A 20306-nucleotide genomic window follows, 5' to 3' on the forward strand; every position below is an offset into this window, starting at 1 on the left:
GTTTCTTTAAAAAACAACATTAACTATTTATTATTAAACTAAGTCTTAAACAATAATGAGATAACTATATGTGAAAGGATTCTTTTCAAACTTCTATTCTTCCTAACCCTCATGCACACACATATACATTTAAAAAATGGTTAATTGAGATACAAGGATGTTTTGGTTTACAGCTATTTCCTAAGAATAAAAAGGAAATACTAAAATGATTGCATTTATCACTTTCTGATAGGATGTTTCCAGTAAGGTGAGATGTCCCAGGTAAGGTTGTTGAACAGTCTGTGGTGCATAGGCTTTCAAGGTGATTTGTCTGCAGCAGGTGTCACACAGGTCTTTCAGTAAAGGGTGTAGCACCAGGTCTGCTTGTTTTGAAAAAGCAGTCTAGCAATAGAAGCTTTCTTGATTTTTCAGGATCTCCCAAAACACAAGAGGCAACAGTAATCATTCTTGAGGCAGAGATACTTCAGAGACTGGAGGCAATAGGAATCTGCTACTTTTAAAAATGCAGGGCTTCTTTTCTGCAAAGCAATCTTCCTCCACAGAGCATAGAAACTCCTCTTTTCCTGGGTCTTTTCTCTCTCCAGGGGTCTTTTCCTCGCCCCCAGGCAGGCCACCACCTAAAATGCAGGATTTCTTTCCAAAAGATGCAAGTCTTCCTTTTCAGGGAGAGATCTTTTTCTCTGGTCTTCAATCATGTCCCAGCCAGATTTCACTGCCTCCTGCCTGTCCAGCTTACTGGTCTTTCACAATGCAAAAGTGAAACCAAAACTCTAACAAGAAGTCATGTGACCTGTCATTTCCCTCTGCTGAGTTGTTTGGAACAGGTGTCTTGCAGTCTGTCCCACTCGGTTCAAACATCAAGTTTCAGCATTCAATGTTCTCAGAAAAATTCTTTTTCTCAGCTTTTTTATTTAAACACACAGAATTCTAAGCTTTCAAATCAAAAAACAAAACTCTGTAAGCACTGGCGTGGACACAAAATTCAGCCCATTATCTCTGATAGACCAGCACTGCTGTATTGCTGGCTGTGTTTGCTATATCTTATCAGGTCATCCCTAGATCACTTGCTGAGACAGCATCTGTGACTCCTCATCTTTGTTGGTCTCATCTCTAATTTGACTCAGTTTCGGTGGTGTTACTTTCACCAGGTGATGAATCTTTATACCTAGATCTTCTATCTTGTGTTTTTCCTGCAGCGACAACCAAGATAGAGTATCTGCCAGCAACATTTCTCTTCCTGGCTTGTATTTCAGAGTGAAATTGTAACTCCTAAGCCTCAAGAGTAACCTTTGCAGTCTTGCTAGTGCTTTAGATAGACTTTTCTTGTATATCTTCCCTAGTGGATGATGATCACTCTCCAAAATGAACCTTCTCCCATAGAGGTATGTGTGGAACTTCTCACATCCATACACGATTGCCAAAATCTCTCTTTCTATGTTGGCATATCTGGTCTAAGCTGATGTTAGAACTTTGGATGCAAATGTTATTGGCTTTCCCTTTTGTACCAGGGCTGCTCCCAGTCCTTTTGTAGAAGCTTGCAGAGTGACAGGTTTCTTTCTGTCATAGTATGAGAGACTTGTCTCCTTGCATACTACCTTTTTGAGTTTGTTGAAACTCCTGTCATGTGACTCTGCCCACTGTTTCACCAGCTCCACAGGTTTGCTGTGTGGTCCAACATATGCAGTATGAAGGAGATTATGTATTGGATCAAGCTAAGGAAACTTATCGACTCTCTCTTATCTCCTGGGGCTTCCATCCCAGAGATGGCTGAGATTCTTTCAGGACTCAGTTTGATTCCGTCAGGTGTGTACACCATTCCGAAGAACTGGTATTCTATCACTTTCACAATGCATTTGTCTGTGTTTAGCTTAATCCCAGCTTTCCTGGTTCTCTCCATGGCTTCATTTAGATGGTTGTCATGATCTTTTCCATCTACACTATATATCTGGATATCATCTGCTGTGCCAACTGCTCCTGTACATCCTTGGTATGTCTTGTCTACTTTCTGCTGGAACACATCCTGGCTCACTTTAAAGGCCAAAAGGTAGATGTAGATTTTTAAAAAAAAATTCATTCATGGCGTTGCTGGCTAGGCCAGCATTTATTGCCCATCCTTTCCACATGTCAAGACCCCTCAGGATCTTATATGTTTCAATCAAGTCACCTCTTACTCTTCTAAATTCCAGCGGATACAAGCCTAGCCTGTCCAACCTTTCCTCATAAGACAGCCTGCCCATTCCAGGTATTTGTCTAGTAAACCTTCTCTGTACTGCCTCCAACGCATTCACATCCTTCCTTAAATAAAGTAGTACTCCAGATGTGGTCTCACCAATGCCCTGTATAACTATAGGATAATCTCCCCACTTTTGTATTCAATTCCGCTCGCAATAAATGATAACATTCTGTTAGCTTTCCTAATTACTTGCTGTACCTGCATCCTAACCTTTTGCGATTCATGCACTAGGACACCCAGATCCCTCTGCATCTCAGAGCTCTGCAATCTCTCACCATTTAGATACTCTGCTTCTTTTTTATTCTTCCTGCCAAAATTGACAATTTCACATTATTCCACTTTATAATCTATTTGCCAGGTCTTTGCCCACTCACTTAACCTATCTATATCCCTTTGCAGCCTCCTTATGTCCTCTTCACAACTTACTTTCCTACTTATCTTGTGTCATTAGCAAATTTAGCAACCATACCTCCAGTCCCTTCATCTAAGTCATTTATATAAATTGTAAAAAGTTGAGGCCCCAGCACAGATCCCTGTGGCAAACAACTTGTTACATCTTGCCAACCAGAAAATGACCCATTTATGCCTACTTTGTTTCCTGTTAGCTAGCCAATCTTCTATCCATGCCAATATGTTACCCCCTACACTATGAGCTTTTATTTTCTGAAATAACATTTGATGCGGCACCTTATCAAAATAATAACACAGACTTGGAAAGTCTGGAGCTCTTTGTTTATTCCATTCAGCTTCAATGCTGCCTGGTAAGGACTGCTGAAGTGTTATGTGTCAGATGACTCCAGTGCAACAGTGAAATGTGGCCCCCGGAACACACTTACACTTGACTATTAGCTCCTAGCTAATTAGTCCCAGTTGTTCACAAATAATATAACAATATATCACACAACTAGTCATGCTTTCCTCTACCCCTTCACTTCTATTGCATCCCCTATCCCTTCCCCTTCTGACTATCCTCTCCTGTAGCCATCACAATCTCACTACCATCACTATACCCATGTATCATCCCTTCTTCCTTGCTCACTTGTCACTAAACTTTAACCTTTCGTCCAGGCTCCCTTACTCCTGCCCACTCTCTCCAAGAGAAAGAGGCCAGAAACTAGAGGCCCCCCTCACTCTAAATCTGTTTCTTATCTCTCCTCCTTCCTTCATTCCTCCTTCCTTTTCTTCATATCTGTTTCCCTAAGAGATGCTCTGCTTGCTTTTAAAATTCAAGTTGCTTGTTTAAAAAAAATCTAATCAGAATGAGGAAAGAAATTTACTGTATTCTCAATTTGTGACTTCCTCTGTCTCTGTTTCTCACTCCTTCACCCACTTCTCTTTCTTTGTCCCTCTCTGCCGCATAAATTTTAGAAATTAAGATGTCTGGGGACTAAATTTAACTCACATCGGTTTCTGTTGTGAAATGGGTGGCATGTCGTGAATATACACCCAATGACGTCAGCCTGAAGCCCCTTTAAAATAAGAGGGGAAAATTCGATGACTCCCATTTTTCGGGTGTGGGGGTCATGATCCACACCCTATTCCATTGAGTATTCATATTGGAGGTGTAAAAGATGAGAGAAGCAATGTTTCTGCAATCAGCCAGAAAGGCTCTCAAGACAACCCCTCTGAAGGGAATGGGAGCAGGTGGACAGGGAGGTCTATTCCTGGAACCTGGTCCTGACAACCTGGCAGCAGTGCCACAAGAAGTTCAATGACCTCACAAAGGTGGTAAAGGTCAGTGAATGCATCTTCACAGGATATCGCCTACCTATCGCACACCCAACCTCTCATGCTGTTCAATGCACCACAGCTCCATCACTCAGCCATCAGTAATCAGGACTCAGGGCCAACATTCAGAAACTTCACCCCCCCCTCCCACACGTATCAATGCTGCCAGCCTCACATCTACTTCTTTCTGCTTCCACATACCTCCAGCTATTCATCTATGCCAGCCACATCACCCAAACACAGTGCCAAACATTCACTGACATTCTTTCCCTCTCTCTTGCAGGACAAGGCAGTCCATAACAGGAGGGATCAGAGCAGAACCAGAGGAGGACAGGCACGTCTGCATCACCTGAGCTCTCTGGAGGAGACGGTGCTCTACATCATGGGGACAGCTGTGACAAAGCCCACTGCATCTGGCATTGCTGAGTACACTCGGGTTTGTATGGATGATATGTTCCTGCTTTATGCCCTTCTCAAAGCCCACTCCACCCTCATCCTGCTCTCTGGCAAAGTGCAAGCTGCAAATGTGACCATGGAGCTCTTGCTTTCCACCCCACCTCCCCTTCCCTCACCTTAACCATCCCCTTCTGCATTTATGCTTTCAGATACCCAGGCCAGCCACTGCAACCTCATGAGGAAGGGCAACAGCTGAGGAAGAAGCCTTGTCACTTGGTCGGACACTCACAGCCACCAGCTCAGATAGAGGCCATTATAGGGTTGGGATCGGCACATGGTGAGGCACTGGACACGAGTGGGCTATAGCCAGTCCGGGGGAAAGGATAGTGCATGTGCCAGCTCACCTGAGGGCGAAGTCATAGTTGAGTTTTGCTGCAAAGGACTCAGATGAGAACTTCGATTGTGCGGTGCACACTGAGAGACTTGGCATATTGGCAAGCCTGTCAGACAGTATGTTGTCACTGTCAAGGAGCATGGAGGAGTCTGGCTCCAAATTGGCCCAGGGGTTTGCACTGATCTTGGACCCTATTCTTTCCAGTATGGAAGTGGTGGCCAGCTCCATGACAGCACTTGCAGACCCAGCCATGACTGTGCAGGGCTCCAGGTCTAATTGAAGGAGGTGGCACAGTGCAGTGACCACCTACTGCTGAATTGTAGCTGCATCAAACATTGTTCCTTGCTGAGGTGGAGGTAGAAGTGCTCCCTGAAAACCTTTAGTGGGTAGGGCCTTCTGTGGAGAGCCCTGCTCCTTCTCCTTCTTCACACAGCTTCCTGTCCCTGCAGCCCAGGCTTCATGTCCCTATCATGTTGCAACCCAAGAGGGACTGCAACTATAGCCCCCATAACTCTAGCAGACTTTCTGTACATGGGGCAGAAATCACTTCAACCTCCCTGTCAGGATGCAGCAACACTCCCTTCAAAATCTAACAAGTCACCAAAACACCTCCAAGAACACAAACTTCCACAAACTTTGCTAAATCAGAAGTAAATCAAAAGCACCTCACCTGAAAGTCAGATGGCTGGTCCATTAAATAACATTAGTGGGTGGGGGGGTGGGGTGTGCGTAGAGGCGGGGGGGAGGAGGGGGTGGTGGGTGTCCCTCATGCAGCTGAACATATGTTCAGCTCGGATTGTGTAAGACACAGTGTTACCTGGACCTGTGAGAGCAGCCTGAGAGGCTGTTTGACGTCACAATCTTCCCACTGTGGAAGCTTCCGGCATGCCCGCCCTAGCTCCTTTACCAGCATGGCGTGCTCTGCGTGCCATACTGGATGTGGCTGCAAGCAGTGCTCCCAACATTTTTGGCAATTCCGGCTTCCATAGAGCCACTGGAGCTGGCACTACAGAGCTGAACCTTTGGGCTACGGTCTCTGGCCTCAGATACATTAAATTAGAGACTAATAGATGCCAATCAAATGAGGTGCGGATGCTAACCTGGGGTTGGGATTTAGCACACCATTTGGGGCTTTTGGAAGTTGGGCTGGCTACAATACTGAACTGGCTCACTACTATGTCCTGAGATGGAAAGGCAAAGTGGATGGACTGGCAGCAGTCTCCTACTGGCTCCACGGAAATTAAACTGTTAAAACGTTTGCTCACCATTATGTCAGCCTCCAGCAGTCCCTTTAATGACAGCTGGTTAGGTAGCTGAGGCATAATGCTTCAAAATTCAATGTTCTTTGGGGAGAATTGAACTCGGTTTAACATGAACTCTCTTTCTCTCGAACTCTCTCATTCTATCTATCTCTGTTTCTCGATTACTCTTCCAGCCCCTTTTCCCTCACATTCCTTTGGTCCCTTAGCACAAAGCAAACGCCACGACTGTGTGTACTCTGAACTATAACAACAGCTGCATTTATATGGCATATTTAACAAGGTGCTTCACGGAAGTATAATCAGACAAAAGAATTCCGACTACATATATCCTTCTTAACATTTTCTCTCACAAGATTTTAACTCATTTAAAACACAGAGTTAAAACTGGGCCCTACACAGACGCAAATGCATGGAGATATACAAATTGGATTTCTGTTATGGCAGAAGGACCTCAATTATATTTTAACTGGGGCCTAGTCAGACTGTAGTCAGGTCTGTAGACAGATGAGGCGCCCATGGTAAGTATAAATCCTCCCAGCCCCACAAGAAAATTTGCAGCCTTCCCTATCCTGGACACTCTCCCTTCCTCCCACAATACTCTCCTGAAAACCCCTGACGTTCAAAATTGAATGAATATCTATGAGATTTACTTTCTGGATGGGATAGAGGCAAGGAGAAACCGTAGTGAATTTGGGCAAAGAATTCCAAATGAATAGGACTAACTCGATGCACCAAATGGCCTATACCTATCCATCGCTACTGCTTATTTTCTTATTAATGGGTTTTGAACTCACAAAGATCACCTGCAGCATGATTCCAAGAAGCTTTCCTTAATATTAAAAAATGCTCCACTCAGAGCCTGAGTTAGATATTTCATTTTAAGGAGGAAATATCCTGTCTGTCTTTATGCCAGAGCTGTATATGATTACTCTGAATTGTGCCTGTTCCAAACTCCTTCAATATCATGTCAGGCATTCTCAAAATAGACATGTCACTGCACTGAGTGGAAATGAGGAGGAAAGTTAAAGCAACAGTCACAACACAGTTAGTGGAAGGATGCAGCTTCAGACCTTTCTGCCAAAGGCATGACATCATGCGGCCAACACATTGCAACATTTTGGCAGCAAGGAGAGCACAGAGTTGGATCAATGGTAGGTTGCAGTAATTCAGAGAAGTCTCAACACTGCTTCAAACTGACTTTGCTCTCTGTAGCACAGCTAGAAGTTCCACTTGCTACCCCATTAATGACTGAGACTGAATGGTTATGCGGTACATCCAACGTCAGCTTGACATATGGTAATCGGCAATCCATTCTGAGCCAAGGAAGGGAAAACTATGCAGCTGGAATGTGTTTCCTGTACATTAGGAGTAGAGCTCATGTAAGAACCTTATGGTGAAAACCTGACCAAAGATCTGTGTAATTATAGCATTTCCCAGCTATATTTAAAGAGACTTTCCCTTACTAAAGTCCAGTGATATCAAAATCCTTATTACCTATGGTCAGAATATCGGACAAATCTGTATAATTCAAACATATGAAAATCACTCCTCATTCTCAGCAGTTTGTGGTTATTTTTGGTTTTTTTTCCCTTGCTTTAAGCTTCCCTATATTATTCCCTGTAATTGGCTTTAGGTGTGCACGTGTAAAGCAACATAGTTCCTTTCCCACTTCACTCTCGCTTTTCCTGGTCTTATCCAACAACTCACTCGTGAGTCTCAAGGCAGAATCTGAGATATTTCTTTTCTTACCAATCTTTTCGTCGCCTCTCCTTTCCCTAGGGTTTTTGTTGACTCCTTGCCAAAGTATAGTTTCCACGGATCACGTGGAGGGGGAGGGCTGTCCATCCCCGTCAGTGGGGTCAGCTGCCTGTGCGCAGGCATGAAGCCATTTTTAAAGCCCTACCGGTAAATTAAAATATTTAAAGAAACATCGAATGAAAGAAAATAAATATATTTCCTTCGCCCCTCTCCCACCAACCCCCCCCCAAATATCAATTAAATTATTTGTCCTTTTCCCCACAAAAATATTTACCTTCACAATCTGACCTTCCCCCCTCAAACTGTACAAACTTGCAACTATAACCCTTCCCACCATCTCCTACACCCGTGATGTTCATTTGACCCCTATCCACCGACAACCACCCACCCCCCCGTGCCGCACTGAGAAACTTACCTCCTTCCCCCCTCCCCAACAGTGTTGCACCTCGTCTCCCCAGACGACGATCCGAAGGCACAGCAGTGCCGGCCGCTGGGATGCAGATCGCGGTGGCATTTCAGGAAGTGACAGGAAAGGTATTAATGCAGGTAAGTAAATTTATTTGAATATTTAAATTACAGTCCTGTCGCCGCGCAGAGTTGGGGGGGGGGGGGGGAGGGGGTGCCGCAACAAGTCATCATCGCCACTGGCAATATTGAGATGGGCCCTGCCAGCGCCAATGTCTGTGGCGGGCCTCATCCACAGCAATCTTCATGCCACCCCACCACAGATCCCAACGTCCAGTCCTCAATAAAGTCCAGCCCACAGTGTGAGCTTCTAACACACATTTCCACCTGACGGCAGGGTTCAGAAGCCTGCAGGAAAAATCTTGCAGGCAGACTTATTGAATAGTTACTTTAGGCCCTACACCCATGATGTTCATTTGACCCCGTAATTTTCTCCGTGTTTCTCAGTCCCTCCCAACACTGAGAAACCTAAGGGGTCAAATGAACATCACGTGTGTAGCGCCCAAGGTAACTATTCAATATGTCTGCCATTTTGCTGTCATTACCTGTTAGTTTAACTTGTATATCTCTTAGTGACCCTATCCCATCCTGATTTTTCTTTAGTTATTTATAAGTTTGTAGAATATTTTACTATTTATTTTTATATTCCTTGATAATTTAAGTCTGTATTTCTGCTTTGCTTTCCTAATTGTTCTTTTGACTTCTAACATCCTTGTGTTCCCTTTGTCATCCTCTTCTTTATTGCCTGTGTATTTAGTATATGCCTTTCCATTTAGTTTCAATTTTACCTTTATCTCTTTATTTGTTGATGGTGTTTCATTACTAGTTAGATTGTTCTTTTTTTTCCAAGGAATATATTTCTCCTGAGCTCTATCGATCTCTATTTCAAATATTTCCCACTGCCGTTCGATCTCTCTCTCTCATTTTTTTTCCAATTTATCTTCCCGAGTTCCATTCACATCCTCTAAAAATGAGCTATTTTCCAATCTATCACTTTGTTCTAATATGTCTTTCTCAATCATTATTTTTGAACTTTATTATGTTCTTATCGCTATTGCCTAAATTTTCCCCTATGCTTACTTCTTGTGTCTACTCTGGTTCATTTCCCAATACTAAATCCATTAATAATGACTCTCTTGTTGGATTTCTTACATACTGTGTAAGGAATGACTCATGAACTGTAAAAATTCCATTCCCTTTTCCCCCCTTTCCCTACCTCTTCTTGCCAGTTTATTTCAGGGTAGTAGAAATCCCTTATGATTATTATTCAATGCTTTTTACTCATTTCATAGGTTTGCCTGCATATTTCTTCCTTCACTTCCCTTCCACTACTTGGTTGTCTGTAGAAACCCCTATTAACATAATCCGTCCCTTCTTATCCTTTGTCTCAATTCATGTGAATTCTGTTTCAACCCTATTTTGCTACGCCCCTTATGTTGTCTGCAATTAGTACAGTTAACCCCAACCCCATCATCCTTCCTTTCCTTTCTATTCTGCAATATTTAACTGCCAGTCCTGTTCTTTATGTAGCCATATTTCAGATATCCCTATTACGTCTGGCTCCTTGCTATGAATTATTGATTTAGATTCTCGGACAGGATTTTCACCCTGATACGGGGGCGGGAACGGAGGTAGGTGAGCACGAAATTTCACACCGCTGGCTGGTGTGCTGGTTTGCTGGCACCATCCCGCCCCCGAGCCATTTTCCTGCAGGCCAAATCGGGGATGGAAAGGTTACCCGCACACAACTGGTGGGATAGCTTGTTAAGGTCATTAAGAGCCCAATTAAGGCCATTGATGAAAGGTCGACTGGAATTTTCCAGTCGGCCTGCGGATACCCCATGACATCTGCAGCGAGGCAGCTGCCTGGAGGCGGCCTCCTGGCAGCAGGTGAGGGGGCCAGCACTCCAGGAAGACTTTGAGGACCCCCCACCTGGCTACAGCTATGGCCACAGGCTGCCTAGTAGAGGGGCGCCCCCTCCACAATGATGGTCTGGCACCTGTAGCTACCTTTTACTTCAAAATTTTTTTAAGTGCTGAGAGGGCACCTCAAAATGGAGGCACCCTCTCTCGTACCTGCAGCAGCCCGCTTCAGCTCTTTCCGTGCTGGAAGGCCTCCTATTGGACCTCCAGATTCGAGACCCTGCCCGCCCTCCTTAATTGGACGACGAGTGCGCCCTCTGGCCACTAATTGACTAATGCAGGCAAAATCGATGTCCGGTGATAGCTCCCAACCCAGTGTGGGGTTGAGACCTGCATTTGACCCCGAGGCCAGTGACTTGACCCAAAACACAAAATCCTACTCCTCCTGTTTTGCTTCAGATGCTTTACAGTCAATTTAATTTGGTTTTACTAATTGTTCCTCTAACATTATTTTTAAAGAAAAATTATTTTTAACAGTCTTATGTTTTACAACTGTATTTGTTCCCTGACCACTTATGTTATCCTTATTCCTGACCTTGATCTGACCATTACTCTCATCTTCTATTTCCTTTACATTCAGACTTAAGTTATCAGATCCCTATCCCCATCTTACTAGTTTAAAGTCCTATCCACAGCCCTATTTATGGTTTTCTGCTAGGACACTGGTGCCATTCCGGTTCAGATGAAGTCCATCTCTGAAGTACAGCTCCTTCCTGTCCGAGTATTGGTGCCAGTGTCCCATGATATGGAACCCCTCCTTCCAACACCAGTCTTTCAGCCATTCATCCATCTTCTTGATCTGCCTATCCCTATGCCAATAAGCACGTGGCTCGGATAGTAATTACCATCCGGGTGGTCCTGATTTTTAATTTAGTTCCTAATTTCTGATATTCCCTTAGCAGGACCTCTCCTTTTTTTTCTCTACGTCATTGGTCCCAACATAGTCTATGACAACTAATTCTTCCCCCTCCCTTTTCAAGTTGCTCTCCAGTTGCTTCAAGATAACCTTTAGTTTCGCTCCAGGTAAACAACACATTCTTCTGGATTTTTGGTCCTGTCTGCACAATACGCTATCTATCCACCTAATTATTGAATCCCCTATAACTACAACCTTTCTATTCTGCTCCTTCCCTCACCACCAGCCACCACCCACCCCACCCACACCCCCGGACTATGTATGACTCCACAGTATCATGGTTAGCATTCTGGCAATTCTCCCCACCGTCTTTCTTTATACAGGTAGATGCCACCTGCTTTATACCATTACCCAAAGATAAAATCACTCCAATGTGTTTCCAGTGACGTAAGCCAGTAGTTCAAAACAGCATTGAATTTGGCGCTAATCTTGCTATAGGGTGGTAGAAATGTAAATACAATGGAGTTATAGATGCTCTTCTTTGAATACAGAAGAAGCATGCTCTTTGTTACGACCAGGTGAGAAAGGTGTCTCGGGTTCCCTTTCAGCCTTCACCTGGTCTTACTGTAACAGGGTTTAATTTTAAACACACCGTGTTTTTAGTTCCCTCTTGGTGAATCCTTGTTCACCGCTTTCCAATTATAAGGCAAAGAAACCAGCACAAACAGGTTTTCTTATATTTAAAGAACAAAAGTTGAAATTTATTAAACTTAAAATCTAATTTGGTTGACGCCTGTGGATCACGACAGGCCCACGCTAGAATGCATATACGATATACACATGCAAATAGAGACAGAAAAGAGCAGAAGAAAAATAAAGTGGAAAAGTTTGAGGCAATATCTGAAGAGTTTTTGTTGCGATTCTTCAAGCTCACTGTAGAGTCCTTGATGGTAGGTAGATCTTGCTTTTCATTGGGACAGAGTATTCTTCTTAAACCTTGTTACTGTAGAAGACTTTTCTCTCTTGGGGTTCATGTGTCTTCAGTGGATTCAGAGGCTTGTGAGAAAGAGGTGGCAGCAGACAGGAGAGATCTTCTCAGTCTAGGAGCAAACAGACACTCTGAGTTCAAACTATTTGTACAATTCAGAAAAACCCAGGTTGCCAAGTAGGTTAGTCATGTGACTAACTGGTCTGACCACATCTTGCATTGTATCACCTTAGCAGTCTCTGGAATGCTCCTCTTACACACAATACCTGGAGACCAAGGTCCATTGTGGGTTGAATGTGTTAGGGAATGGCCCTTTGTCCTTCCAATCACCTGTCTGTTAATATGCAAATGTCTTTTCCAGCCATGGCTGATCTGTTTAACAAGTCCTTGCTTCACTCCAGTAACAGTTTAAAATCAATGTTCTTGACAAAATTAATGTGCCTCATTCTTGGCAGGTGGGGGCCTAGCATGCCACTCTTAAACAAAAGTATGGAAGAAGCCATAAATTGCTACAAGCATGTTTCATGGTGCAATGCTGGGAAGTGTCAACATATTTTGTGTTTCATTCTATACCTGAGTAAGCATTCATGAAACGAGCCTTCAGTCCTATCTGTAGTAAATGTAAAAACAACCTCTTTCATGGATAAGACAGGCTGTAAATTTGTTTTCTGCAATTTCACGAGGGAGATTAATTATGCAAATTGTCAATACACCTTGTTCCCACATATTCTAGATCAGTGAAATGGTGCTACACCGTATATACAATTGGCAAATAAATTCACTTTGGAACATCTAATCTCAAATGAATAGTCCAAAAATCAATTTTGAAAAGCTTTTAGTATCAATATTGGGGTGTTCTCTGTCAAGCTTCTGTTATTGCAGCATTACACTGTGAGAGACCTCACTGATCAGTCTTTTGTTTTTATACATAGTGTTCTGTGAAATCATGTTTTCAACAACAAAACAGATGGGTACAAAAGGTCAGCTGAAGATACACATGTACGCACTGTTTGTTACTTCTACCAGCATCTGTGACTCACAAATCAATGAAATATGATGGAAAACATTGCATTTACATCCACTTAAAATAAATGAATCCATCTTACACTAAATGTTTGGATCTTTCACTGTGTAATTTGACTGACTAAAGCGCTAGAATTGTTACCAATCAGAGGTGGACTGGCTCCCACAAAAGGGCATAGTATTTTTATGGTGAAGGGAGACACCAGTAATACAGATATGGAAACACTCCCAGGGAACACGGGGAACTCACACAATTTTCCAATGCCCAGTCCGGCCTTGGTACCAATACGTGAAGCAGTGTAACTACCAGCACTTAGTCCTCTTAGTAAACAAGGAATATGAACATAGCAACAGGAAAGGACCCACTGATTGGCCTAGCCTGTCCCATATAGTTGTGATGCCATCATGATTCAGACACTCCCCACCCACCTGGATACAAATAAATGAAAATGGTTGGTTAAATTTGTTTGGGATTCGGGACTCACCAAATGAGTTTGACATCTAGTTCCTGGAAAGAGTTAATTAATCTCAGTCAGGTAGTTCTGAGGATGCTGCAATTGGTGTCAATGTCCCTGGACATTTCCTTGAAGGGCACGTGTGTGGAAAGGGCTGAGTTCAAGGATTGTGATCTCACCAACACTCATTGGGACTGATAGTGCAGTCCACCTGGCATTGGCTACTCCAGATGTTGGCTGCACCATTGCCAAAATGGGCTGCGCTTTCACAATAATGCAAGGTCAACTCATTTAAATATTTTAACTGTGCTTCTGGCATGTAGTGCAAAATGCAATTAGGAATACCACAGGGATCAGGGGCTGGCCGCAATGGAAATTCTGTTGGCTGCAGGAGTAATTTCTCTTTTAATGTGGTGGGGCACAAAAGTCCCTTTTGACAAATTGACCCTTGGAGTTCAGGACACAGATGGTTGACTAAGCAAGATTAGCCATATGGCAAGAGGTGGGCCACTTAGCACGCCTGACTGATTTTATTTTAACAAGCACTATTCCATTTGTGTGCGTGTATGTGTGTGATCATTTTTCTTCTTTTGAGATTTATTTTTTCATGTTGGTTCCTCTGGATTTTTTTTTGTTTTTCCCTCAAGTTGTTTTAGTTACTGAGTCTGAGTTGCAGATCTTAAACTATTTTAAACTAATGGAACACTGCGCAGGTGCTCCAACTGTACTTGGCAAGGATCCCTAACCTAAAATTCTGGGGCCTTGTGTATTTAGTTATGCTAGCTAGAATTTCAAAACCATCTTAACAAATCTAAGCCTATTCTTCCCTCACTGCATATCTGTGTTAATGTCAGCTGTGACTCAGTTGGTAGCACTCGAGTTTGCCTCTGAGCCATAATGCTGTAGATTCAAATCCCACTCCAGAGATTTCAACACAAAATCTAGGCTGACACTCCAGAGCAATACTGAGGGAGTGCTGCACTGTTGTAAATGCCATTTCTTGGATGAGATGTTAAACCGAGGCCCTGCCTGCTTTCTAAGGTGGATGTAAAAGATCCCGTGGTGCTATTTTGAAGAAGTTCTCCCTGGAATCCTGGCCAATATTTATCCCTCAATCAACATCACAAAAATAAATTATCTGGTCATTATTATATTGCTGTTTTTGAGAGCTTTCTGCGTGCAAAATTGGCTGCCATGTTTCCTACACTACAACAGTGACTATACTTCAAAAAGTACTTCATTGGCTGTAAAGTGCTTTGTGACATCCTGAAGTCATGAAAGGCACTATGTAAATGAAAGTATTTTTTTCTTAAGTTCCCACAATTTTCTCAAGCATTTCTTTTTACCTTTGATTCAAACAGAAAGAATATTTTTGAATTTTGTCCACTCTCCCTCCCCCTCCATATTATTCTCAGTTGAGAAAGTCCAACAGTCATGGACACCTCAATGAATGCCATTAAAATTGTTCCTTGGCTGACTTCCCAGGACATATATTGGATCAGCATGGACGTAGTTGATCCGAGGAATGTAAATGGACTTTGATGCTTACATTTAAATTCTGGAACAAACACGGTGCAATTTTAAAAGTAAAGAGAGTTTTTATCATTAAAACCACAACTATAGTTGACATTTTCATTCAGAAATTAGGAGTAAGCATGAAATGGAGAGGCCAGGTGGCACACCAACGTAATAGATTGGCACTTCTGTGATCTGTGTCATGCAGTGGCACAAGTCTAATTCACAGCACAGAGTTCCAATATCAGCCATGTTGGAGGGAAGGTAATAAATGGAGGCCCGGCTTTTCCTGACTGGGAATGAAAATCAAATGGCAACTCACCTCAGGCTATTGAGTATGGTGGCGGGTACAAAAGTCTTAACTGGGTTGGGGGGTGGTGTAACTCGTCTCCTTTCCTTCTTGGTCTGGGAATGCTGTATAATGTAGAGAGAAGAACTAAAAACTTCAGGCAAAATGCTTGGGACAGGACATGAATATTTAAAAAATTGCTAAAATATTTAATTTGCACCATGTCATAGTAAGGTTTCCAAAATACATTGTGTACAACAATAAAGGGTCAACATCTGTAATGGTAGTTAGCAAGCTTTGTTTAAGTTAATTCCTGGTGAGCAGTTGATGCTAATTGATGGTATGTTTATGTATGTATTACATGTCTGTTTTGTCCATCATAGAATAATACAAAATGGCCTCATGGCTTTGATGGGCTGAAGGCACTTTCTTGTTCTGCATTTTTGCATGTTCTAATGCTAAGTCTGACTTGTAATATGCTTACATTATTGCTCTTTGACCCTTGTACTGTGTTTATAATAGTGGTGATGGTTCAGAATTCTGTTGTGTGACATCAATCATCAAATCTCCTTTAAACATTATTGCAATCAGTAAGGAGAAAGGTTAAAAAAAACATAATAAGCATATAAGGTAACCTCCTTTAGGTTTACAAGTATGACTCCCAGCCATTCAGATGTAAGTAATGTTGGAAATTCAGCTGACATCCTTGAATCTTACTTTAAAAATACATTAGCATTTTCACCAAACTGAGGATAACTTTTGGACCCTGGCTTTTTAAATGTTTATTAATTATCAGACTACACTTTACTAAGGATTAAAAATGTTGCAAAAGTAAAAATACTGCGGATGCCAGAAATCTGAAATAAAAACAGAAAATGCTTGAAATACTCAGCAAGTCTGGCAGCATCAGTGGAGAGAGAAACAGAGTTAACATTTCAAGTCAATGACCTTTCCTAATGAAAGTGTTCTGATGAAAGGTTATTGATTTGAAACGTTAACTCTGTTTCTCTCTCTCCAGATGCTGCCTGACCTGCTGAGTATTTCCAGCATTTTCTTTTATTATTTTACATTAAGAATGTTGCATTCTCTCTGTACAAGACTAGCAGACAGCACTTTGTTAAAGATTATAAAAATGCAACATGTTTGAAAATAGCCCTCATCTCTTCATCAAACTTCATTGCTGTCTTTGTAGTGTTAAATGGGATTACTGTTCTGAAGAATAGTTCTGGTTTAACAGTATATAGAGAATAATTTAAGTTGACAGGCTTTGGTAACTACAAAGAATTTTCTTGTTTTATAAAGATCAATATAAAAGTAAATAAAGCCAACTGCATTTTCTTCTTAAGGCATATTTCTATAAATGCACCATACTTTCTCTGCCATAAGGCACTATTTTTAATTATTTGAAACCGAATCATAAGCATTATTGAGTAGAGTCACTCAATAATATGTTAACAGGGAAGGCCATTGAAGGAGACTCTATAAATGAGATCATCATCAATAAAAACAATTTTTTCTTGTGTATATTTTTGATATAGATTTTTGTTATGTAAGGGTCTTGATAGATATGGATCAAAGGCAGGTGAATTGTGTTACAGTATTAGATCAGTGATCTGAATGAATGGAGGAAATAGGCTGAATTGCCTACTCCCCTTCTACAGTCCTATGTTATATATACTATGATTCTGCAACCATTTAACGGAACTGTTTAGCGGGTATGTTTATATGAGTAGATTGGCAATCCAGAGGCCTGGACAATCCAAACAAGGTGAACTCAACTCCCACCATGGTTGTCTAAGAATTTGAATAGAGTTTAAAAAGTAGAAAGAAAAAGCTGTTATCAGTATAAGTGATCACAAAGCTGTCAGGTTGTTGGCAAAACTCAACTCATTCACTACTGTCCTTTAGGCAAGCAAACCTGCTATCTGACCAAATGCGACTCCAGTCACCAACAATGTAGCTGATTCCTAACTGCCCTCTGAAGTGGCCTAGCAAGTCACTCAGTTGTAAAAAGAAGGCCCAACTCTCGGGGAAACTGGGGATGGGAATAAATGCTGGCCTTGCCAATGATGCCCACATCCCGAAAATGAAAACAAAAGAAGTCTCCACAAAAGGTTTGGTCCATTTTATACCTGGTTTTTAATAAGTGTGTTGTATTTGCTGCTAGCTCATAACTTACACAAGCCTGTTCAATTCAAAAAACTTGCAAGAATGTTTGGAACTTACAGTCAGTCTTGTAACAATCTGTGTAGAAATTGTACCATATAAATACATGCAATTTTGCTCAAAAAATTGTCGGTAAATAGGCTTTCTGCCACACTTTTGCTGAAGTAATGCTGGTAGACCAGGTGCTTTGAGGAATTTCCTAGCCCTGGGCCCAGCTTCAACTAGCCAAAATTGGTGTTAACGACACCTTCAAAATGGAATAATATCCTGTTAATGCTGATGGTCCAGTTGCTGCCAGTTTTAAAAGGGCCTACCCCTGGGTGGCCAAAGCACCCACCTGTCTCAGGTGGAAGGTCCTTTAGTGATGTACCTAGGGCGGAACTGAACAAGAGCATGTTATGCACTTCTGACCACTTTTACTGCCGGTATAGTGGAGAAGGCCCCAAAAATGTAACTTTAAAATCATTTCTATGAGGCCAGAAGAAGCACAAGTACTGCACAAAATAATCTCGACTGCTGGCATTTCCGGCTCCTCACCGACCCTATCTCCAATCATCTAACCACCTGCTGCTTGCTGATGGCTGGGCGGCCTTTGGGGTGCCAGATTTTCCGCTGGCCTAGTCCAGTTTGGCACCCACAGCTCGATGGTTCGACTTAAATAGTGGCAGTGGGTTAACTGCCCGATTAATACATTGCCCGATTCTCCTTTCCATTCAAGTCATTCCATTGAACGGGTGAAAAACGGACGGCTGACCCACAGTGGCTCGTTTCCCCCTGGTGGGAACAGTTAAAATCAACCGCAATCTCTGACATTCATTTAAGTGTCAATTTTGTTGTGTGTTAGCATTGGATAAGTTATATAGTCCATGATGCTTGCATCTCCATCATGCTTAGCTAATAACTCACTATCATGCATTAAATGATAATAGAAAATATCTGACATCAGTATGGAGTGAATTTTGCTAAAGTTAAAAAGGATGTCAAAACTATTAGGTTTAAAAGATCCAGTTTGGAGTTTTGATGATTCAATCCAGGACTATGATATTCTTCTCAGAATATATTAACATTCACTGTACTCCCAGAATTGTGATCTTAGGATAGTTATTCTTGTAAAATATGTATAATTCCATTAGCTAGGATATGTACATATCTGGTGCATGGTGATTGTGGTTGAAGACTTTGGGCTGAGTTTCCCTGGCCCTGTGGTAGCAGGCTTGGAGGCGGGGCTTGCTGGGAAAATAGCAGGAAGCTGCTGCCGGGGAACGTTCCCTGAGGCAACCGGGAAAACTGATCGGCTGCCCACACCACAGAGGCGGGAAGCCAAATTAGCTACTTAAGGCCCCAATTAGGATCGATTAAAAGGCTTGCTGGCATTTTGCTGGTGACAGGGCAACCCCCTCTGCTGTTTGCAGAGCCTGTCTGCTCAATGGAGGAGATCTCCCTGTGGCAGTCCAGGGGACATCGGAGCCAGAGGCTCCACATCCCAAAGAGGGGGCCACGGGCATTAAAGGCCGCCCCCGAAGCTCAATGATGCATCTGGAGGTGTTTCTCCTCTGATCTGAGGGGCCTACCACATTCCCCCTTCTGATATATTAATTTAACGCTACCCCTCCGAGGGGGCCTCCACATTGAGCTGCCCTCGTGGTCTCCTACCTACCTCAGCAGTGCCCACCTCTCCCGGTGGTGTTGCCGAGACTCTGATTGGGCTGGCAGCATCAGGTGCTCCTGCCACCTTAATAGGACAGCGGACCTGGATGTGGCCAGTTCAGAGGCTGCCTCCGGGAATATCACTGAACCAGTCTTACTGCTGGCAAGTGCAGGCTCGAGACCCCCACTTGGTCCTGACGCGGGTCCTGAAGCCTGCAGCAAAATCCAACCCTTTAAATTTGGGCAGTCCTTAATGCTTCTGTGTCATGGATTCTTGTAATATGTGTAAGCTGGGCTCAGCAGCAGCACTCTTGATTCTGAGTTAGAATGTTCAAAATGTATCTCTCAATTAAAACTGGATCAACTAGTCATTTCTAATTGGCTGTAGGTTAGACATGGCTGTGTGAAAAATGACTGCTGAATTTGCTTTCATAACAACACTGATTTTATTTCAAAACTGCTTAAGTAGCTGTAAAGTGCATTTGGAGTTCCTGAAGACATGAAAAATATTACCTAAATACAATTCTCTAGAGTTTCGAAGAATGAGAGGTGATCTCAGTAAAACTTACAAAATTCTTACAGGGCGTGACAGGGTAGACATGGATAGGAGGTTTCCTCTGGCTAGTGAGTCTAGAACCAGCGGACATAATTTCAGAATAAGGTGCAGGCCATTTAAGACTGAAGTGAGGAGGAATTTCTTTACTCAGAGTTTGGTGAATCTGTGGAATTCTCTATCCCAGAGGGCTGTGGTAGCTCAATCATTGAGCGTGTTCAAGGCAGAAATTAATAGATATCTGGATACTAAAGACATCAACGGATATGGGGATACCACAGGAGAGTGACGTTGAGGTAGATGATCAGCCATGATCTTATTGAATGGCGGAGCAGGCTCGACGGGCTGAATGGCCTCCTCCTGCTCCTATGTTTCTATGTTCCTAATTCTTCATTTCTCTCTTCTTACTGTTCTGTCAGTTGCCAATCTGCCTGTATTGTAATGAGAAGCTTTTTATGTTGTCTGATGCAACATAAATGAAACGCTTGGAGTCCGGATTGTTGAAGATCTCAAAACAGGTTTATTAAACAGCTAACTGATAACAAAACAATGCAGAGCTATCTATTTACAGGACTTGCCTCTTGATGTTACAGTTAAAGAGTGAGACTGGCATGCAGTTACATGACTGCATCCTGGCATTCAGTTAATTAGCGTA

This window comes from Heterodontus francisci, chromosome 6 (assembly GCF_036365525.1).
Source record: "Heterodontus francisci isolate sHetFra1 chromosome 6, sHetFra1.hap1, whole genome shotgun sequence".
Taxonomy (NCBI): Eukaryota; Metazoa; Chordata; class Chondrichthyes; order Heterodontiformes; family Heterodontidae; genus Heterodontus; species Heterodontus francisci.